General features: G+C 44.3%; 1 protein-coding gene across 1 annotated transcript in view; it reads left to right on the top strand.

Annotated features, from left to right (window-relative positions):
- TRABD2B (TraB domain containing 2B) overlaps nucleotides 1–23780 on the top strand; it is a 540370-nt gene that overhangs the window by 512418 nt on the left and 4172 nt on the right. The window lies entirely within an intron of this gene.

Below are 23780 nucleotides of genomic sequence, written 5' to 3'. Positions count from 1 at the left end.
TCTAGTGTTTAAGAAGATGCATGATAAATATTCATAATGTTGCGGGTTCTTTGCTTGCAGAAGTATAACCCTGCTGCAACCAGGTTTTGTTAAGCTATTTCAGGTCTGTCTGTCCTGATATAAATGAAATGTTTGGTTAGGACTTGGTCAGTGTTGTCTTCAAGTCGTCATTGTCAAGTCCAAGTCGAGTCTCAAGTCACTACAGTTCAAGTCTCAAGTCGAGTCTCGAGTCCCTAAAGTCACTTTCGAGTCAAGTCCCAAGTCGAGTCTCGAGTCTTAATTTTAAAAATGTCAAGTCATTTTTGTATAAGCCATCAATATCGGCATTTTCAGACAATTTTTTCACCGAGTCAATTGAACAAAATTAGCAAGTCTCAAGTCGAGTTTCAAGTCACAAACAATGAACCTGAGTCGAGTCTCAAGTCGAGTCACCTAGGCGACTGAAGTGGGACTCGAGTTCAAGTCATGGGACTCAAGTCAACAACTCTGGACTTGGTTGCAAGAACCACTAGATGACAAGCTCTGATAATCACATCCCTTTTATGCTGCATTAGGTGGTGTGCATGTCCTCAGACTGCCGGGTAACTGTCTACACATGTGAGGCTGCATGGTTTTGAGGTTAAGACAGACGTGTTCAGATCCTAACTCTTTTATTTTGTGACCTTGGGCAAAATACTTAATTTCTCTGTGCCTCTCTTCCCTGTCTTTTGTTTGTATTTTATATCTCTTTCTGTCACCCTTTTCCTATCATGCCTGTTCAGTCCCTGATCCTACAAAGACCTATCCAGGTGCTTAACTTTATCAACTGGAAATAATCCCATTAATTTCAGGACAAACAGGTTAAGCACTTTCATAAGCTTTTGAAGGAGCAGGATGTTGGGACAATGAACTGGATGGAGAAGGGACAATTTCTGACTATGTGTCCGGGAAATGCCTAACACGATGGAGCCCCCCTATGTGGATGGTGCCTCTAGGCATTACTGTAACACAAACAATAATGATTGTGGTCTCCTGTATGCAACAACTTTCTTTTTTAATAGAGACCATCACTTTCCTCCATTTTATTTCTCTGTCTCCCCTCCCTCTTTCCTTAACTACTTTTTATAGGTGGCACCGGTATTAAGTAAATAAGATGCTGACTGACTGGGCCCAGCTCCTTAAAGATATTTCATTGGGAACATAAGAATGGACATACTGGGTCAGACCAAAGGCCCATCCAACCTAGTATCCTGTCTGCCGATAGTGGCCAGTGCCAGTTACCCCAGAGAGAATGAACAGAATAGGGAATCTTCAAGCAATCCCTCTACTGTCACCCATTCCCTGCCTCTGACAGAGGTTAGGGACACCATTCCTACCCATCCTGGCTCATAGCCATTGATGGACCTAACCTCCATGAACTTATCTTTCTTGAACCCTGTTAAAATCCTTGTCTTCACAACATCCTCTGGCAAGGAGTTCCACAGGTTAACTGTGTGCTGAGTGAAGCAAAACTTCCTTTTGTTTGTTTTAAACCTGCGAGTTAGGTGCATAAATAGATTTGGTGGTATATCCACACTGCAGGCTGGAGATGTGACTACAGCAAGTGCTCTCGTACCTGAGCTAACTTGGATCTAGCTAGGTGAAAGCCAACTTGAATAACAATAGCAGTATAACTGCAGAGGGTGTGGGACAGCCTAGCTTTCTGCCTATGACCCCGCCCTCAATACATACTGAATCGGAGCTAACGCAGGTACATCTACATATGCGGCAATCACATCTCCTGATTGCAGTGTAGACATACACTGAAGAGCTGGGCCTTCATGTCTGTGAAAAGTGTCCTATAGGCACCTAGAACAGAGGACTAATTAGTAGAGTCCCTCTGTCATTATTAATTATTATTATTATTATTAATCTGTTACTGTTGCTTTTTTGCAAGGGCCTACAAGATATTCCTTGCTAGCAACCTCTTGCAGGAAAGATGCCTGTGCAGACTGAACCTCTAAAATCCAGGACTCAATCCTGCCAGACCATGGATATTGGTGGACCAGAGAGGCCCATCTGACCAGGTTCAGACGCACAGCCTGGGCTGGGTTGGTATGGTGGGGAGCACAGCCTTGGTTGGGGCTGGCATGTTTGGGGGGCGCAGCGCCAGCCAGGGCTGGCAGCGGGGAGCACAGTAGGCAGTGGGGCCAGCAGCTGGCCAGCACCATGAGGGACACAGCCCTGTTAGGGATGGAGGCCGCAGGGCCAGCCTCTATCTGGGGCTGGGGCAGTGGGGGATGCAGTCTTGCCCCGGGCTGGCGCAGTGGGGCCGGCAACAGGGAGTGCAGTCCCAGCTGGGAGCAGAGCCTACAGAACCTCCCTTCGTCCAGCAGACTCCATGGTTTGAGACCACTCAGGTCCCGAGGGTGCCGGATCAGTGAGGTCTGTCCTGTAGTATAAATAGAAAAGAAATGTCATTTGACCTACAAATCTTTTAATGTGTGATCTGTTGGCTACAATTGTGTTAAATTAGGCTCTGTTCCAGACATGGGTTTCATCCCCTAAAGGCCACGGGAGCTCATGGGAGTTTGGGGCTCAGGATTGGACCCTTGCACAAAACAAACTAGAGAAAAATGTGGGATTTTCCATTGACTGGGTTGCTCCTCAGTGGGTTTGATTCTGTGTAAATGCAAGGGTTTTTTGCTGGCTATTTTCAGCCCATTCCAGGAACAGATCCCTATAGGGTCTGGAATATAAGAGCTTTGCTGTGAGGTTTGCAAAGCTTTGTGTTTCTGTGTTGTGAGAACAGAGCATTTATGTGGAACCAGAGCACATGTTCCTTCAGCTACTCAATGAAAGGGCAGGCTGAGCACATGATCCATGCGTGTTTATTGTTGCCTGTGAACAACTGTGTGCAGCAAACAGACTCTGGAGGAAAGCTTGTTAGCAGATGTCCTGATGGCCCTTCCAATTTATAAATATGAGCCTCTACATTTATGTTTTCCATATTCAGAGCTTTCACTTGCCAGATGTTCCCATGGCTGGGTCCTTGAAGTCTTTTACTAGGAGGATGCGTGGCATATTGTCTATTTCATAGAAGAGGAAAGAAAATCAGATTGCTATCTCTAACAAACAGATTGTGTGTGGGGGGGGGGGGGAATCCATGCTTAACACTAAACCGGCTTTTAATGCAGTAAATCAGAGATGCACTATTAGGGTGCACCCTTAGCTCAAAATAAGCTAGGCAATTATTTCAAAATCGCTTATTTCAAAATTTGGCACTATCTACACAGTGCCAGATTTCGAAATAACCCCCTATTCTAAAACGTCTCTTACTCCTTGTGGAATGAGGTTTACCGGATGCTGGAAAAGCACGCCCATTATTTTGAAATCTATTTCAAAATAACAGGCTCTCTCAAAAGTCATGAAATAGCTATTTCGGGATACTTCTGGTATCCCAAAATAGTACCGCAGTCTAGACGTAGCCTTATATAGCTTTGTAAAATTCTGTGGATGCTGCAAAGCTGAATAAAAGTGCATCTCCAATTTAGGTGCATCTCAGGTAAGTACACTCACCTGAGAATTGTTTTTGTTAGTTTTTTAACAGACTTTTAAAATACAAGCAAACAATGGCATTTTTATGTTGATGGTGAATGGTGTTGCTGATTTTACAAGCCTGATTTAAGTTCACGTTTCATTTAGATTAAGCAATTGCTTTATTATTTTCCGATGCTAAATGCTTTAAGAGAAAGAGAGTGATAAATGGCGTTAAACCAGAGGTGAATTCGACTCAATATCAGTTTAATATATAAAATGTCTAATAAGAACATAGGATCAGAATGAGCTTGCAATTCAAGCGTCCTGAACTTCAAGTCCCCATGTAAATACAGGTTCTGTTACCTCCACCACAGCATTTCCCCTTCTCCAAACATTAGAGACCTCTCTGTGGGTTATGCACTTAGGGTGCATCTACACAGAAGGACTTAACTTGAAATAAGCTACACAAATTGAGCTACATCAATTGCATAGCTTATTTTGAAGAGCTTACTTCGAGTTCTGGTGCTGTCTACACAGCACTTACTTCGAAAACGAGCACTCCACCAACTTCCCTTATTCCTCGTACAATGTGGGTTACAGAAGTTGGAGTAAGAAGTCCTCCAGCTTGACAGTATTTCGACATTATGTCAAAATAACAGCCGGCTATGTAGACGCGGACTATGTTATTTCGAAATATGTCCCTGTGTAGACAGAGCCTGAGAAGCGTTTTCATTGGCCAGGATCGCCAAGAGGAGAATATGGACGACAGAGAATTATACCTATATTGGACATTTTAGAAAATCGAGAGCATAGACTTTCTCTGGGAGCACCTCAGTGTCTGTGGGACGAAGAACACTGGGAATTGTTTTGAACTTGGACAAACTGTCTGTATGGGTTCAGAAAAAGCTTAGGTATGGTTCTATGGAGACACTTAACTCATTTCCAGATAGAGTGACAGTTTACAGGTATCGCAGGGAACCCTGGTTAGTGAGCAACATTGGGCTGTCGAAGATCTTTCTACAAATAAGTACGGGCCATCTCCAAGACTTCGGAGGGTACTTTGCTCTGGAATTTTTGTTGAGATCGGGAATATGCACCGTGCCTGGTTCTACTAGATGCTTTATAAGATATAAGAAGTAGAATGTGTCTTGTTCTACTTGTCTCGAGGGCAAGCAAAGGCATTAACAACCTTTCAATTTTACACTCTCAAATATGCAATCTGAAACATTTCCCACCCAAGCATCAGACCCTCGAATCCAGGGAAAGAGAAGGGAACCTGCACTTTTTTCCAAGCTCACAGGTTGCCTAAATTCAACATTGCTCAGGCATAGTAGGTTCAAAGATCTACCCTGAACTTGACATCATTAGCCTAATGTTCTCTTTGAGAGACTGGGGGAAGCGGTGGTGCAGAGACACAAGACAGAATTCATTGAATAAAAGAGAGAAATATGGAGCTGAGACCAAGCAGAGAGAGAAAAACAAACAAATGAACGATGACACGGAGATGGAATAAATTTCAGAGAGAGACAAAGGGTGGGGGGGAAATCAAATGGAAAATTATAGTGTTTGGTACACCAGATCATGTTTTGGGTGTTCCCTTCATTCCCTGATACATAGCATAAGCTTACCTTAGCTGGAATTATTTGGAATCCTGGAGAACAGTACAAGAGAAAATAGTTAACAGTTTTAGTTATATGAAGACAGTTTTAGTTATATGACTATACCAGCTCCGCTAAACCTGTCAGAGAAGGTGGCCATCTATCTTAAAGTGTATTACAATAAAGGGACATGGTCAAATCTGTCTGTGTATTCCCCACATGTATCTAAATATGCACCGTTTAGTCTATGCCTTTGCAAAGAATATTTGAACTGCAGACCCCCCACAATCCCTAAAAAATACAGGTTGAACCTCTCTAATCTGGCACCCTCGGGACCTGACTGGTGCTGAACCAGAGAATTTTTCAGATCATGGAAGGTCAGTATTGTCTAGCAGCATTACTAACACTTCCAGTGCTAACTGGGCTCTTAGAAGACATTTAAAGTTAAATAATAGCACGGAACACTGAGGGTATGTCTAGACTACATGCCTCTGTTGGCAGAGGCATGTAAAATAGGCTACCCAACATAGTCAGTGAAGTGGGGATTTCAATATCCCCGGCTTCCTTAAAATAAAAATGGCTGTCGTGCTGTGCCGGCTCAGCTGACCGTCGGCACAGCATGTGAGTCAAGATGCGGATCAGTCCACAGGGGAAGCTTTTGTCGACCGCTCCTTTATGCTTCATGAAATGAGGGTTACTGGAGCAGTTGACAAAGGCTTCCCCTGTTGACCGATCCGCATCTTGACTCGCCCACTGTGCCGATGATCAGCTGAGCCGGCACAGCGCAGCAGCCATTTTTATTTTAATTAAGCCAGGGATATTTAAATCCCCACTTCACTGACTATGTTGGGTAGCCTATTTTACATGCCTCTGCTCATGTAGTCTAGACATACTCTGAGAGCCAGGACTGGTGGCTGGTAAATAAACTTTATGGGACTGCGGAAAACTTGGCCACATGTTAAGTGGACATCCAGCTCACTAAAATCATTCCAGATGACAGATGTTTCTACATCAGAGAGGTCTGGACTCGAGAAGTTCAACCTGTACATGAATAAGCATAAGAGCATGAAGCACTTTCCATTCATTTTCTGATTTAACTTGCGGTTGAACTCAAGATAGACAATTCCGGCTCCCCTCAAGATTGGGGTGTTTGTAGGTGGGCATTTTGGCTCAGACCATTTTAACAACAGGGGCCAGAAAGTGGATAAAAGAAATGGATTCGAATTTCAACCCCATAGCCTTTGGGGAGGAAGGTTTGACACTACCTAATGTTTGGCTTCATCACCTGCAAAGCTGCTTCTTTTACTGGCCACATGTTGCAGATCAGTCAATTGATGGTAACTGTCAATGAGCACACACTGGGTGGATTTTTCCTAATTTTCTGGATGCCTTTGTGTGCACTGCTTGTGCATTCGCGCAGCACGACTGTGCTGATTATCACAGCGAGTGCACAATTTTCCAGTTAGACGCACAATTGTCCAATTGCACACAGTTACGATGATTATACAGGCAACTGCAGAAACTGCATGCACAAATGAGAGCTGTGTTTTTTCATGTCCCGACGTGTGCACAGAAGAAGCATGTGGGCTCTTGTGAGCCAATATTACCAACCCAGAAGCTTTACTGAATGCATTTTGGCTGGGCTGTGTACAGAGAACAGGCCAAACACACAGTTCCAAAGGATTCCATCTCAGCAAGAGCTGAGTCTCAGATAAAAACTGGGATGGATTTTCCAGGTTCGGTGGCCATGGAAGCCCTCCTCCTCAAAGGTTTCAATGGAAATCAGGAGCCTAACTTCTGAGGATATGGCAGAGTCCTAACAGGAAATCTTCTGAGGATCTTAGAGAACCATCCCAGCATTTCTAAGGAGGGCAAAGGGAAGAAGGAAAGTTGTCATCTCCTGTCTCTGGACCACCCAAATACTATCCAACAAATCATGGTTTTTTTCAGCTAGGGTATCTTGACATATTGTTCACAGGGATTTTAAAGAATTTCATTTCATTCCTTTTTTTTCCCCCTAAGGATGACATGTAGTTTCCTGACAGGCTGGTTTTAATAAGGTTGAAATCTTTGTTGTTGCCAAATCCAAGAGGAATAGAACATCTTTAAGTCATTAGACGGGAATGGAGTAATCACTCAGAGGGTGCGCTTCAAAGGTTATTGGTTTTTTACAGTGTGTTCACCATTCTGCAGTTGTCTGAAAAATAACCTGGGTACCAATTCTTCATCTGCTTCATTCATGGTACAGTGGGCACAGGGTTTGTAGGCAAGGTCATTGAAGGATTTTCCTGGCATATTTGGCATGTGAGGTTTAATAGGAACCAGTGTGGGTATTAGTTAGGGATGCATGTAACTGCTAGCAAGACATAAGGGTGCTCCTGCTCCCTAATGGTCATCCCCCTCAAAAAAAAAAACCAAATAAAAGCAAAATTGAATTCTTCCTCAGGCTTGGTGAGTGAGCCAGTTCTATAATTTCCAGGGAATTACCTGTAACAAAGGACATAATTCTGTGCTGGTTTGAATGAGTGCAACTCGGCTCTCTTCTGCAATTTGCTTCAGAAGTGAATGTGGCCACGGAAGTAAAACAAATGCATCGAGAAAGTCTGTTTACCAGGAATTTTTCATAGAACCTTGGCAGCAGCGTGGTCCAAATCTGAGTGAGCCTGTGAAATGTTTGTGCTAGATGATGCTGATGCTCATTATTGTTATTGTTTTATTAAAATCCCAGCCAAGATCATATTGTGCTAAATGCTCTACACACATGGCTAGTCCATGCCCTAAATAGTTCACAGTCTCCTTAGAAAAAGTGGAAACAAAAGCAAAATGACTTGTCCAGGGTCACCCGGTAAATCAGTGGCAGAGTCAAGCGTAGCAATCCTCCTGACTCCCAATCCCTTTTCCTAGCCACTGAACTATAAGGGAAGGAGTCAAGCATTTGAAATGTTGACATCTGATTAGTCTTTGACGTCCACTGCACACCAGCATAGCTTCTTCATTGGAATTACTCCTGACTGCACAGCCTCCAATGAGAGGAGACTCAAGTCTCAGCCAATGGGGATTCACAGATCAGATTAGACAGTCACATGTGTGAAAAGGATCAAGCCTAAACTCCCAGAAGTTCACATCTCAATAGTTTGTGTTAGACTTAGGCACGTGGTGTACTTATTGCAGTTTCTCATCCCATAGAAATTCAGTCTAAAAAATGTTTCTTCCGGGAGTCAATTTGTGTTGCCATCAATTCAATTCCATACATGATGTTTTAGAGCAGTGTTTCTTTAACTGTGCTCTGCAAGAGGGAGTCAGGAGGTGTGCTGGAGAGAACAACAGAATTCAAAATGGCCACCCTTAAAGGGGCAGGTGACCTTTTTGTTGTTGTTGTTGTTGTTAATTATTGTTTGGTGTTCCTTGGTCTTAAAAAGTTTAAGAAACACTGTTGTAGAGCATCAGAGAGGTAGCCATGTTAGTCTGAATCTGCAAAAGCGGCGAGGAGTCCTGTGGCACCTTATAGACTAATTGAAGTGTTGGAGCATAAGCTTTCATGGGCAAAGACCCACTTCGTCAGATGCTGATGTTGTAGAGCATCTTTCATTCAAACCCTTGATACGCCTAAGTATAAAGGTCTGGTTTAAAAGCAAAAGGAGAAGGAAAAGAAGTGGTTAAAGACAAGGCAGAAAGGAAAGGCTGTGATAAGGAAAGATGGCAGTATTTGCAAAGGAGAAGACTCCTGCACCAACGTTAAGTGTTGCACAACAGAAGAAGCAAGCTTCTAGGGTGCCTCTACACAGCACAATTATTTCGAAATAACAATGTGAACATCTAAACCACAATTCCGTTATTTCGAAATAATTTTGAAATAATAGACAGCTTATTCCGGTTGCTATAAATCTCATTCCACAACGAATAACACCTCTTCTGAAATAGCTGTTTTGGAATAGCAGTAGTGTGGACACTCTGCTGCTATTTTGAAATAGCTCCTCCCCCAGGCCATTCAAAGTAATTACTCCCCAGTGCTTCCTGGGGCTCTAAATTGAGATAGCATGTCTTCATTAGGGAAGCCTGCCTAGGAGTAATTTTGAGGCTTCCCTGTAGTGTAGATGCGCTATTTTGAAATAAGCTATTTCAGAGTATTTCTTCCAGAATAGCTTATTTCGAAATAAGCGTGCAGTATAGACGTACCCCGGGGCTGTGTCTACACTGGGCCACTTATTCCAGAAAATCAGCCGCTTTTCCGGAATAAGCTGCGAGCTGTCTACACTGGCCCTTGAATTTCCGGAAAAGCAACGATGCTTTACTGTACAAAATCAGCCGCTATTCCAGAAAAACTATTCTGCTCCCGCTCGGGCATAAGTCCTTATTCCGGAACACTGTTCCGGAAAAGGGCCAGTGTAGACAGCCCAGTAGTCTTTTCCGGAAAAAAGCCCCGATCGCGAAAATGGCGATCGGGGCTCTTTTCCGGAAAAGCGCGTCTACATTGGCCACAGACGCTTTTCTGGAAAAGGGTTTTTCCGGAAAAGCAGCCTGCCAATGTAGATGCTCCTTTTCCGGAAAAATGGAAAACGGAATAGTATTCTGTTTTAAGCAGTTCCGGAAATTCATGCCAGTGTAGACACAGCCCAAATGTTTATCCAAACCTCTTGGATCTGCAAAGTTGGGCTGGAAACCCTTTTCTACTTCAGACTTATACTTCAGGCAGGAGTACCCAGGGGAGCTGACAGCCCAGGTGGTGTGAGCAGGTACTGAGCTCCTGGAAGGGGTGGGACCTCAGGTGGAAAGGGCGGGGCTAAGGCAGCCTGCACTCCATGCCACTCAGAGTGCGTTGAGCTGCCTCCCCAGTCCTCAGAGCTTCATAGAACATGCTGCACGATGCTCCAGCAGCGATTTAAAGGGCCCAGGACTCACTGTTGCTGCTGCCAGGCTGCAAGCAGTAACCTTGGCCCCTTTGAATCACCAACCCCGGGGGCAACTGCCTCCTTCTTCCCCCCTCCCTTTCCCTCCACCCCAAGGCCGGCCTTTCTGATGCTATTTTCCCATGTCTGCTGTTGTAGGAAGAGAGCCTACAACATCAGCCCTTGTATCTGAGGACTGGTAAGAGGCAGGACCCACTCACAGACTCTGGCAAGCACAAGGCTGATATTCCTGAAACACACATTCCTAAGAAGTGCTGGTCACAGAGGACTCACACAAACACAATCCCGATAGCAAGGGATACCAGAAGATCCCAATAACAAGGATGGTACAAAAAACATTCCCCTGCAAGAACACACAGTTCCCTTCTGAAAGATACGGTCAGGATGACATTACAAAGTGCAGATGTTTGGGATAAACCAACATGTCCATAGTGATGGATGATACTAGCCACACTGGGGACAGTATCTAACTATGTCAGAGGACAAGACTAACTTGTTTATATTGGGGTACAAAGCCATATCTCAGAGGGGGCATCCTTGGGCTAAGGAGGAATAGAAAGACCTGTTGGTCCGTTGTTATGGGCAAACATACATTAGTCAGCCAATAGAGTCTGCAGAGTACTTCATCATAGAATCATAGAGCTGGAAGAGACCTCAGAAGGTCATCAAGTCCAGCCCCCTGCCCAAGGCAGGACCAATCCCAACTAAATCAACCCAGCCAGGGCTTTGTCAAGCCGAGACTTTAAAACCTCTAGGGATGGAGATTCCACCTCCTCCCTAGGGAACCCATCCCAGTGCTTCACCCACCCTCCTAGGGAAATAGTTTTTCCTAATATCCAACCTAGACCTCCCCCACTGCAACTTGAACTTGAACTGTGCTTTGCCAGCAACAAACCTGGCTGTGTGCCTTTGTCCCTTAACGGGTCTTGGGGTCATTGGGCAGTGCACATGAGGCCTTCGCAGGACGCACAGAGCAAACACGCCCACTCAGCCAAACATTGATCAACATCTAATCACACCCAGAACCCGGGAGCGCAAAAGCCGCACAAAAACACAAACTAAGGGCAAAGGAGGAACAAGGAAAGACTTTTTTCCTTCCTCCCCCCCCCCCCAGCCTCAAAAAAGGGCCACGTCATTGGGGGCAAAGCTTGGGTCAGTTCTTGTTTTGCCCAAATTTTGTAACTTGTGGCACCCAACCTTTTTGATTGGCGCTTGCTGCTGTGCCACCGGTGAAAGGCCAGCCCCAACCTGGTCCTGCAGCTCAGACCACCTAGCTTTTTTTCCCTCTCCATTCAGCTTTTCCTTCTCACTTCCTCCTCCATTCGGCTTTGTGTTTTTAACCCTCTCCCGACTTTTGTTCGCCGCTTCTTTGTTCCCTTTCCCTCCCAGCCCCAGCTCACCCGATGCAGCCACTAGAGACAGCACCCGACCCGTTGCTGGAGTGGCTGACTTATGCAGTGAGGCTAGAGATACAAAGCTCATGACACCCAGTTGGTTCCTGAGGCTGCAGCCCGGAATGCCACCATGGTTCCCATGGCCTGGCGGTGTTAGCAAGCTCGGCACGATCACAGAGGGGCAGCCCGTTACAATGAGCCGCCACTTTACTCCGTGCAGCATCAGCAGTTTTTCTGGGCCCTCTGGACTAATTTGCTTGCCCTGCATCTTACAAAACACTGGTTAACCTAGCCCCAAGAGCAGGGGCGGCGGGTATAATCGGTGGGGGAAGGCCCCACCAGACTCCACCCCCAGAACACCTACTGTAGGTATACTTGGGGCAGAGTGCTGCTGGGCCCGAGCGCCCACCTGCCCTGTGCTTTGGGGTTGAGGAGGCTGGGGCCACGTGCCACCACACCTCCCCTTGGTGGTGGGGGCGGGACTTGGTTCCCATGGGTGCAGGGCCTGGGCAGAAGGGGTGGGATCTAGCAGGGCTACCCCCACTGTGACCTCAGCTGTTGGAAAGTTGGTGAAAGTTTGCAACAGAGTTACTATTGCTCCTCGCAGTAGATTTTTGCAGGTGCTGCTAACGTTGGCCTAATCGCCCATCACACACTGTTTGGAGACAAGCAAGCAAGGCATAGGGGCTTTTATCTGACAGCACTTTGGGGAGGATGGAATTTTAATGGCTTCGTACCTAGCTGTCCAGATAGGCCAGGAAGATGCCACAAGCCGCCGCCGCCTTGTTACATCTTATCAGACACATGCTGACCAAGTGTCTTGGCGTGGGGGAACACTTGTTCGCAGACGTCTGCTCTTTCAAAGCTGTCCTCTCTTGGAGCGTCCCCTCGCTCCCTGGCAAAGATAAGCAAGCGACGGCTGCAGCTGATAACGCAGACCAGGTCCGGTGGAATAAATAGATGGCTATCCGCGGCGTTGTGCTGCCCTCTGCCTCCGCCTGTGCATCACACAGTCACAGGTTCCTGCGGAAAGGGTTCATTGTCAGTTTCTCGCACAGTCAAAACATTTGATCAACAGAGCAGGTGGAAATGTGGTTTCCATTACAACCATGCCCAAAGGGGGCTGTTATCCTCAGCGGCAGCCTGTTAAGATTTCCAAGTTGTAGCTGCTCAGACCATAGGAGCATGGTGCATCACTGGCTCTTGTATCCTTCACTTTGCCCTGTGACACAGCATTGCTCACGGCAATGGAAAGCACAAAAGCACAGAGGACTGAGATATGGGAAATGTCCATGGATCTGGTCTTCAAAGACCCTTGGCATGAACAGAGACCAATAGACATCTCATTGTGTCAGTAGCAAGTCCTATATCTACCTTGTAGGCCACATTCCAGACGACAACATTGCTTCCCCTCATTCAGACACAAAGCCAGGTCATAATGGCCCCATTAATGAATAGTGACCTCTCCAGACCAGAAAGGACCATCACTGGTATCTTTAAGGCCGTTCAAGTTATTTTCTGTGAACTGAACCCTGCAAAAGGTGCTATGGACTGCCCCTCCTGCAGCAAGGCATGTAAGGGTACATCTACACTGCACGCTTATTTCAAAATAAGCTATTCCAGGAGAAATACTCCGAAATTCCTTATTCCAAAATAGGGTATCTACACTACAGGGCAGCCTCAAAATTAGTCTGAGGCAGGCTTCCCTAATGTGGATGTGCTACCTTGATTTAGAGCCCCAGGAGGCACTGAGGAGTAATTAGTCTGGGGAGGAGCTAATTCGAAATAGCAGCAGTGGAGCATCCACACTACTGCTATTCCGAAATAGCTATTTCACAATAAGCATTATTTCTCATGGAAGGAGGTTCACAGAAGTTGGAATAAATAATCCATTATTTCAAATTTATTTTGAAACAACGGAATTGCTGTATAGATGCTCGCATTGTTATTTCGGAATAACGGCTGTTATTCTGAAATACCGCTACTGCGTAGCTGCACCCCGTGTGTTTCATTTTGAGCATGTAAATATTGTATTTAAAACTGAGGACTATTAAGTGCTGTATCCAAGCCAGAGTGCTCAACTTCTGGAAAGATTGGACCTGTGCAGTATAGATGCTGCGATACAGTGTCTCCCTAGAAGACATGGGTAGATCTTTGGTCTCCAACAAGGGGTGCTTCTGCTCCCCACCAACCAAAGTTTTAAAAAATCTCCTTACATTTTGACCTATTAATTTTCCTTTTTTCCCAAAACTTAACCCTTTAAAACAGATACACTTTCTTTAACAAAACACATTTGTGTGTGTTTTGTGGGGTCATCAACCTTGTCCTCCATTGAGCCCAAAAACTTGTGTCAGATCAAAGCCTCTCTCAGAAAAGCATTGAAATCTTGACTTCAAGAGATGGATGATCCCCCATTTCTCTCTGTTCTAATGGCTAGTCACCATCCCTGTTAAAGAACCTGTGCCATATTTCTCATTTGAATTTGTCTGGCTTTCACTTTTGTTATGCCTTTTTTCCTTTAGTACTCAACATAGTCTTCTTGTGAAGTTATAGAACATCTAAACAGCATAGCAGCCATCATCCTGCATGTGGCTTGTCCAAGGAGCCAGTGAATCTTAGGCTGTGTCCAGACTCAGGGGTTTTTTCGAAAAAACTTCACCTGCGTCTAGACTGCAGCCGCGTTCTTTCGAAATTAAATCGAAAGAATGCGGCTTTTCTTTCGACGGTGGTAAACCTAATTCCACGAGGAAGAACGCCTTCTTTCAAAAGTGCTCTTTCGAAAGAAGGCGTTCTTGAAAGCAAACAGGCTTTTTAGAAAGAGAGCATCCAGACTCACTGGGTGCTTTCTTTCGAAAAAGCGGCTTGCTTTTTCGAAATTCCGCGTGCAGTCTAGACGCTCTCTTTCGAAAGAGGCTCTTTCGAAAGTATCTTTCGAAAGAGCCTCTTTCGAAAGAGGCTTGCAGTCTAGACATAGCCCTATTGAATAGTCTTTAGTGAGACACAAAACAGTCCAGTTAGATCCCAGGGAAACAGCCCTTCCTTTCCAAAAAAAAAAAAAGAACATTATTACATTATTTCGGATCTGAAAAAGCCACCAGGAAAATAATTTGATTGACTCTTTCCCCGTCTGTGGATAAAATACAAAACAAATGCAACCATTATTGAGCTTTTGTTTTCAAAATGAATAGGGAGCACATACTGAAAATCATTTTAAAAAAGAAGAGACCAACGCCAAATCACAGACTTGAACCAGGAATGATATTATGGCGCATTTTGACAGAAACATCGTTGCAACTAACCAGTGCTTTGGTCTTTTGATTGCAAACTCCATTTTTTAAGGCACAGTCTCTGTTGACATGTCATCTATGACCTCTTTTTGCCAGATACTGTAAAGAAAACCAAACTCTGGGCTTGCACACATTATTATGTAGCTTGGTTAACAATAATTGCCATATATTTACTTAATGCTTTCATTCAGATGGGTTCCAACATACTTTGTAAACCTGTGATGTCCAACACTCTAGCCACTAGCCATATGTGGCTATTTGGCTGTCTGAGTGTGGCTAGTTGGCTATAGCAGTAGCCACTACTATATTATTTACATTTTCAGAATAATGTGTCGAGTTCGCTAGAGCAGTAGCCACTACAGTTGGACACCAACCAAATGGTTGGACACCACAGTTGTAAACTGTCTAAAAGTATCACTCACCCACCACTGAACTTCACCCATCTTTAAGATGAAACGTAGCAGCTGTTTCATGTGATACAGCAACCGCACATAGAATCTTTGGGCACCCTTCAACCCTTCTGTGCTTGGAATTCCCATTGATCTGAAAGGGAGCCCTGTGACTGGAAAGTTTGCTGGATGGAAATATTTGGCCAGGAGGTGATGACAATACTATTGACACCTGAAACTGCATGGGTAACGGAGGTAGACGGATACATTTGCTCATTTTGAAGCTAGACCTTTTCATGTCCCTCTCTTTGGGTGTGTCTAGACTACTGAGTTTTGTCGACAAAAGTCGACTTTTGTCGACAAAACTATACCAGCGTCTACACTACCGCTGAGTTCTGTCGACATAACGTCGACAGAACTCAGCAGTTTTGTCGACGCTGGTATACCTCATTTTACGAGGCATAACACCTTCTGTCGACAGAGTTCTGTCGACAGAAGGTGTCATTGCCTGTAGGGTTGCGTCTAGACTACAGGGTTCTGTCGACAAAGCAGCTTGCTTTGTCGACAGAACTCAATGTGTCTGGACGCTCTTTGTCGACAGAAGTTTTGTCGACAGATACTGTCGACAAAACTTCTGTCGACAAAACCCGGTAGTCTAGACGTACCCTTTGTTAAGAAGGTGACACAGTGAAGCTATGACAGAGAACTGGACCTCAGTTCCATACCTAGGTCTGTCTCTGATTTGCTCAAAAGTAATTTTAGACCCAATTTTCAAAGGATATAGGAACCTAAAAGTGGAGATTTGTGCCTAGCAAGGTTTTCAAAAGTGCCTTAGTGAGTTAGGCAGCATTGGAACTCTGTGCCTCAGTTTCCCCTTAGGTAAACTGGGAATAATGATACTGACCCCCTTTGTAAAGCGCTTTGAAATATAGGGATGAAAAGCCTTGCATAAGAGCTAGGCGTTATCAACCAGGTTTCAACTGTATACACCATCTGAAAGACACTATGTCCAGGAAAGAACTTCTGCTTGGTGTAGAGGATATTTGAAATTCGCAAGAGGTGCTAAGAGCAAAGGTTGTGCCTACAACTTGTCAATTCTATGGATTCTACTATTGCAATACCAATACGTATTGCCAATTATGTGACCAGTTTTGTAAGAACAAGCTGATCCAGAGAAAAATAGAACTGTAGTTTTGCTACCCCTCAAGTACTAAAACGAAAACAGAATTGATCACCCAAATCAAAAGTATTATGTGTGTGTGTGTTTTCATTTTGGTGTGCAAGTACTTAAACACGTGCCCAGTTTTAAACAAGTGAAGTCAATGGGACTGTTCATATATTTCAAGTCAGGTACATGCATGCGAAATGTCTGAGGTCTGTGTGTTTGCTGCTTTTTGGAGGAAGGGTCTCCACCCATGTTAAGGCTGGGGGGCCGTGAATGGCCACCACACTGATTTTAAAGCTGCCATATCCTCTGATCAAAAGTGCAAGCTTGTGAACGTGATGCTATAGCAGGTCATTTGGCTCGGAGAAACTGGGAAGTTTCCAGATTTGTATAACAATTGCGTAAATGGAAAGGGGGAAAGAATTTCAATCCCAGCTCTGCCAAATGTTGCCCATTTATTACATGCTCTGGCATACATTTTGCTGAAGGCATTTTAGCATGGCCAAAACTCTCCAATATGGAACAATTCTGCATTGGCCAGGGGATGAACGAGGTGCACAAGAGAAGATAGGACAAGCCCCTCCACACTAATCTGCAAGTACACCAAGGTACTGCCCTTGAAGGACTACTGTGTAGGCCTTTTTACAGCCCTTGGATGCGCTGGTGTGATAAAGGCACTGGTTTCTGAGGGGAGAATTCTGGCATGTGTCTGCTTTTTTTGTGGAAAGTTTCAACCTTTTATCAAAAAAGAAAAAGAATCATTGTGGCAGAAAATAGAAATTTTTTACTGGTACCTGAACACTGTTTTATTCAACAGTACCAGCTGTGATGCCTCATGGAAGTAGTAGTGAGGGTGACGCCAATCCTCATTCTTCTTCATGGGCCAGGTTCTCCAGCCATACTTCATCTCCCATGATGCACCATGGCCAACAAGTCCCATAATGAACCACGACTGCTGAGCTAACGGAGACATCATGAGAGAGATATGTTGGTGGGAGAACCTGATCCATGGAAGAGAATGGGGGAAGGAGGCATTCAAACAGCAACTCCCGTGAAGCTCTCATGGTGGCATGTCTGAATCCAAATTTTCACTTTTCCGCTGAAAGTTTTTTCACTGAAAAGCTGGCTCTCTTCCCCTCCCCTGCATAGGGAATTAGGTGTCTATGCACTTGTAAAAAAAGACCACTTAGTGCCTACCTGCATCTTTAGGTACCTAGGGCTATGTCTAGACTGCAAGCCTCTTTCGAAAGCGGCTCTTTCAAAAGCATCTTTCGAAAGAGCCTCTTTCGAAAGAGAGCGTCTAGACTGCACGGAGAAATTTCGAAAAAGCATCTTGCTTTTTCAAAAGAAAGCATCCAGTGAGTCTGGATGCTCTCTTTCGAAGAAGCCCTATTTACATTGAAGAATGCCTTCTTTCGAAAGAGGAACTTTCGAAAGAAGGCGTTCTTCCTCGTGAAATGAGGTTTACCGCCATCGAAAGAAAAGCCGCGTTCTTTCGAATTAATTTCGAAAGAACGCGGCTTGAGTCTGGACGCAGGGGAAGTTTTTTCGAAAAAAGCCTACTTTTTTCGAAAAAACCCCTGAGTCTGGACACAGCCTAAGTACCCTTTGTAAATCTGACCCTGAGGCACGTTTGAAAATGGGGCTTTCGATTCCTCCCTCACTTGATCATTTTTGAAAATTTTAGCCTGAGGCTGAAATTTCCTAAGGATTACTAGGGGCCCAGATCCCAATGCAGTTCAATAGAGTGCCTGATCCCCTTAGACCAGTTTGACAATCCTGGCCTTAGGTTTAATTTGAAAACTATTATTTTTCATTTAAATATCTATTCATCAATGTTACACAAACAAAAACAGAGAATAACAACTGTGCTGTGGATACGACTCTACAATAGTTATTGCAAAGTTATGGTCAATAAATGTATGTTAAGCTTTTATTTGCAGTGTAAGTATAGCCATATTGGTCCCACAATATTAGCTAGTATCTTTTATTGGAGTGACTTCTGCATAAAGAGATATCTTTTAGTGGTCTCTTGGAACATATATTGGGCAGTTATTTCACCCGCCTTGTTTCTCTGTTAAACTATTAAACACTTTTAGCAACAATAAGAGGACTCAAAGTTACAAAAGAGAGGATAACAATGTAGAATCATAGAATACTAGGACTGGAAGGGATCTCAAGAGGTCATCGAGTCCAGTCCCCTGCCCTCATGGCAGGACCAAATACTGTGTAGACCATCCCTGACAGACATTTATCTAACTTACTCTTAAATAGCTCCAGAGATGGGGATTCCACAACCTCCCTGGGCAATTCCAGTGTTTGACTACCCTGACGGTTAGGAACTTTTTCCTAATGTCCAACCTAAACCTCCCTTGCTGGAGTTTAAGCCCATTGCTTCTTGTTCTATCCTCAGAGGCCAAGATGAACAAGTTTTCTCCCTCCTCCTTATGATATCCTTTTAGATATCTGAAAACTGCTATCATGTCCCCGCTCAATCTTCTCTTTTCTAAACTAAACAAACCCAATTCCTTCAGCCTTCCCTCATAGGTCATATTCTCTAGACCTTTAATCATTCTCGTTGCTCTTCTCTGGACCCTCTCCAATTTTTCCACATCTTTCTTGAAATGCGGTGCCCAGAACTGGACACAGTACTCCAATTGAGGCCTAGTCAGAGCAGAGTAGAGCAGAAGAATGACTTCCCATGTCTTGCTCACAACACACCTGTTAATACATCCCAGAATCATTTTTGCTTTCTTTGCAACAGCATCACACTGCTGACTCATATTTAACTTGTGGTCCACTATAACCCTTAGGTCCCTTTCTGCTGTACTCCTTCCCAGACTGTCGCTTCCCATTCTGTATGTGTGAAATTGATTGTTCCTTCCTAAGTGGAGCACTTTGCATTTGTCTTTATTAAACTTCATCCTATTTATCTCAGACTATTTCTCCAATTTGTCCAGATTATTTTGAATTATGACTCTATTCTCCAGATTAATCACAACCCCTCCCAGCTTGGTATCATCTGCAAACTTAATAAGCGTACCTTCTATGCCAATATCTAAATCGTTGATGAAGATATTGAACAGAGCCAGTCCCAAAACAGACCCCTGCGGAACTCCACTTGTTATGCCTTTCCAGCGGGATTGTGAACCATTAATAACTACTCTCTGAGTATGGTTATCCAGCCAGTTATGCACTCACTTTATAGTAGCCCCACCTAAGTTGTATTTACCTAGTTTATTGATAAGAATATCATGCGAGACCTTATCAAACGTCTTACTAAAGTCTAGGTATACCACATCCACCGCTTCTCCCTTATCCACAAGACTTGTTATCCTATCAAAGAAAACTATCAGATTGGTTTGACATGATTTATTCTTTACAAATCCATGCTGGCTGTTCCATAGAAGGGATATGAAGCCTCATGTTTCAGGACATTACCCATCGACTAGCTGCCTAGGGTTAGGATGGAATTTTGTCCTAAATCAGGTGATTTTAGAATTCTCCTCATGGGAGGGTTCTCCCTCTTTGGAACATCTGCTACTAGTCACTCTCAGACATGGTACTGACAAGATGGACCATTTTTCTGACAATTCCCATGTCCCTAATTTGTACTGGACATGTGTCTTCTTCAAATGAATGTTTTACTCTAATTAATTTTGCATCTGTTAACTTTAATTCTAGCCAACAATAGCAGGTGATATACATTCTGGGAATAATAAGGCAACATAAGTTTACAAAAAAAATCCCTTTGGGAAAAACAAATGAGACTATGAAACATAGGTGTGGAGAAAGAACGGAGTTATCACAAAACCCAGAATGGAAGTGTGACATTGTACTCCGATCTAATGTCTTTCGTAAGGTACTGCCTGATGTGTATGTTTAATACTGCCCTCTAGTGAAGGGAATCAGACCTGGTCATATTATTATTATTATTATTATTATTATTATTATTACAGAATTTGAAATTGTATGATCTACTCCAGACTTTTTTAGCTGGCCTTGATGGAATCTATAACCCTTAATATTAATTCATAATGGTCATTTTGGTTTTGCTCAAAAGGAAGAGATCTGTCTGTTTGGATCCAATGCAAATGAGTTCTAGATCTGTGCTGCATACGTGCAGTTAGAGAGCAAACTAACAGAGCTTCACTTGTTTCGGCTAACAAAAGGAACATTGAGAGGAGATCTAATTGCTCTGTATAAATCCACCAGGGAGTTAAGTTCCAGGGAGGGTGAAGAGCTATTTACGCCAAAGGATAATGTTGGCACAAGAACCGATTGGCACAAACTGACCGTGAATAAATTCATGCTGGAAATTAGAAGGTGGTTTCTAACTGTCAGAGAAAAGCAACTCGGGAACAGGAGTAGAAGAAGCAAGAAACCTAACTGGTTTCGAGATGAAGTTTGATACATTAATGAACGGGATTATACAATGTGGTTGCTTGAAATAGCAGGCAACTGGATTTGATGACTCAAGAGATTTGTTCCAGTCTTATCCTCCTGGTTAGCTGTTGATCCTTTTGTCTGTGATTTTTTTTTTTTTTTTTTGGCACACACACCCAGTGTGAATCAGTATGGCTCTGACTGTTTGACTCTTGTTTATGCCAATGGCAACTCTGGCCACAGATTATTCTGTTACCTGTGTTTGGGGGTTCTTTTATTAGAATTTATTCAAATGCTTTTCCCTCTTTACATCCCTCTTTTTAAAGTGGTGTACTTGTGGCCTGCCCCAGGAGAAATGTAGCTAACAGGGCTGTTTACTGCCTTGCAGTCCTGTTTCACTGTTGATTTAAGAAAATAATGGAGCGAATCTGTGGATACCAGCTCTCACATTACACTGTCACAGGCGTGTCTCTCACTTTTCACCTTGTTGGCCAGGAAAATGCTCTGCTTCGAAGAGGATAATCTCGCATAGATGCTCCAGTATTTGCTGTAGTTGACTAAAGCTGTCACACCAGAGCCCATGAATGCTTTTTAATTACTGAAGGCTGATCGTGTATTTGATGATGTTCATTGCATAGAAGCAGCTTCTGTCCGACATGGGGTTTACCATCTAAGGCAGGGGTGGGCAATAATTTTTGCCCAGTGGCCACTTCAAAAATTTTTGAAGTAACCCCGGGCCACCCCAGAAAGGGCAGGGCCTAAACAGGAAGGGGCATGACTATCCTACCCCCAGACCATGATTGGTCTGGGGGTGGGGAAGCCCCTTTGCCCCCCTTTCCCACTAGGCACCCATGCTCTGGAACAGGCTTGGCACATCCCTCCACCCCCAGGCCAATCAGGGCCTGGGGGCGGAGAGCGCAGGGAGCCTCCTCCTGCCCTGCGAGGAGCACACAGCACTTTGAAGTGCCATGGGCTCTTCACAGGGCTGGGGCAGGGTGAAGGAAGCTTCACGCAGCTCTCCTGCCCCCAGACCCTAATTGGCCTGGGGGCAGGGGAGCAGCAGGGCCTCCATGGGCCAGATCCACCCGCTTGGTGGGCTGGATCTGGCCCACAGAGTTCCTTTTGCCCACCCCTGATCTCAGAGCAAAAACACAGTCAAAGAGGGCTTTTGACTTTGGACTAGAATTTGATCCTTGTCACATTTCCTGCAATACCTTTGGGAGATATGACTGTGTTAATGTATGTAGCATTGCGGACCAGCTAGGCACTGTATGTAAGTCTAGGGGAGAGAGTAAGCACAGCCCCTCCAGGAACTATAAAAAGTGGGGTGCTGCTAGTTCAGAGTGGATTTTCCAACCGATGCAGAAAGGACTTTTGGATTAGTCTGAATTTAGCCTGATTCAAGGCCTTCTTTTGAGTCCGGCGGACAGAGAGGGCGTTCTATCCAAGGGACATCCCAATGCTTCGGGAAGGGTTGGAAGGGCTCTGGAGTTCTTGTGGAGTAGGAGGGCTGGACTCCGGACTTATTAGCAAGCATGTAGGTGCTTTGATTGTTTTAATATGTTTTCTCTGGCATGCTTTTATCTTACAGATAAATGTGCTTGCTTCAGCAGAGCCATGCGGTCCCTTAAAATCATAGGCAATTATGCTGATATTAGCCTCCGGGAAGAAAAGCAAAGCAGGCTTGTTTAGGCAGTCTAACTTTCTGGGGAAAGGAAACTGAGCCTGAAAATACCTTAGTCAAGAGGGAGGTGCATGTCTGTACCCAAGAGAAGTGATGGCTGGGAAGCCAAGCGGCCTAAGGGTAAGAGCCTTTGGTGGACCAAGGGCACATCTTCACTCGCCACGCCGGAGATCAACGTTCTGGCATTCAGTTGAGTGGGTCAAGCATAGACCTGTAAATCAAACACTGAGGGCAGCTCCAGTTGGTGCCTGAACCCCTTGCAGTCACAAGGAGTAGGGAAGCCGACAGGCCTCCCACTGTATGAATGCTGCTATGTATTTTACATAGCTGGAATTGTGTACCATAAGCCGACCTTTCAGGGCTAGTGTAGACCTGGCCCCAAAAGGGGGAAAAGGTGCAGTTGCCCTGCATTGTGACAGTCCTAACAGCATATCTACCCTAAATCCCAACCCAATGGGAAATAGGTTGGGTTTTTTTGTATTTATTTCAAAAGTTCAGTGAATAATCAGTCATGTAATTATTAGCTCAGACCTCAGTTGGCATAGCCTGACATAGCTCCCTTGAGTCCCATTTCTAGTACAGTAAAACCTGTGTTATCCGGCACGCTCGGGGATTAGGGCATTCCGGTTATCTAAAAATTCCGGTTATCTGAGGGTTCCATCAACCTAGGATAATCTAATGGATAATAATAATAAAACTCAAGTTTTTAATATTGGTAGTTTTGTAGTGTGAGGCAGTTGGTCTCACATTTCTATTTTGAGATGATTAGTACTTCTTAAATAAAAAATTGTTAAGCCAATCATGGTAGACCAAGCCAGGTCTGGGCACCTGAAAATGTGACAATATTGAGGCTGGGGACAATGCCGGTTAACAAAGTTTTCTGGTTAACAGAGTGCCGGATAACATAGGTTTCACTGTATATTGTTTTGAATAACAAGACCTTGAAGAAACACTCACACATCCAGGGTTGCACATAGAGGTGTGGCAAAGTGATCAGAGTTATGACTCCTATTTCTGACTTTTTCAGTAGGATACATCAGGTAAGTCACTTCCCTGGTGTTTCTGTTCCACCCGTCCACTGCAAACATCCCCAAGAAAAGCAAATGAATTGTACCTTTCTTACAGGGAGGTGGTGCAATAATTAGCACAGGGAACTCTTCTATGAGAAGAAGCTATAGATGTACAAACTCTGGTTATTATTACTCATCAGAGTTGTTAACTCGAGTCCCATGACTTGAACCCGAGTCCGACTTCAGTCGCCTAGGTGACTCGACTTGAGACTCAACTCGGGTTCATTGTTTGTGACTTGAGACTCGACTTGAGACTTGCTAATTTTGTTAAATCGACTTGGTGAAAAAATTGTCCAAAAATGCTGATATTGATGTCTTGTACAAAAGTGACTTGACATTTTTTAAATTAAGACTTGAGACTCGACTTGGGACTTGACTCGAAAGTGACTTTAGGGACTCAAG

The sequence above is a fragment of the Pelodiscus sinensis genome, chromosome 9 (genome assembly GCF_049634645.1).
Source record: "Pelodiscus sinensis isolate JC-2024 chromosome 9, ASM4963464v1, whole genome shotgun sequence".
In the NCBI taxonomy this organism is placed as follows: domain Eukaryota; kingdom Metazoa; phylum Chordata; order Testudines; family Trionychidae; genus Pelodiscus; species Pelodiscus sinensis.
The sequence above is the reverse complement of the archived record's forward strand: the minus strand, read 5'-3'. Positions and strand labels throughout refer to the sequence as shown.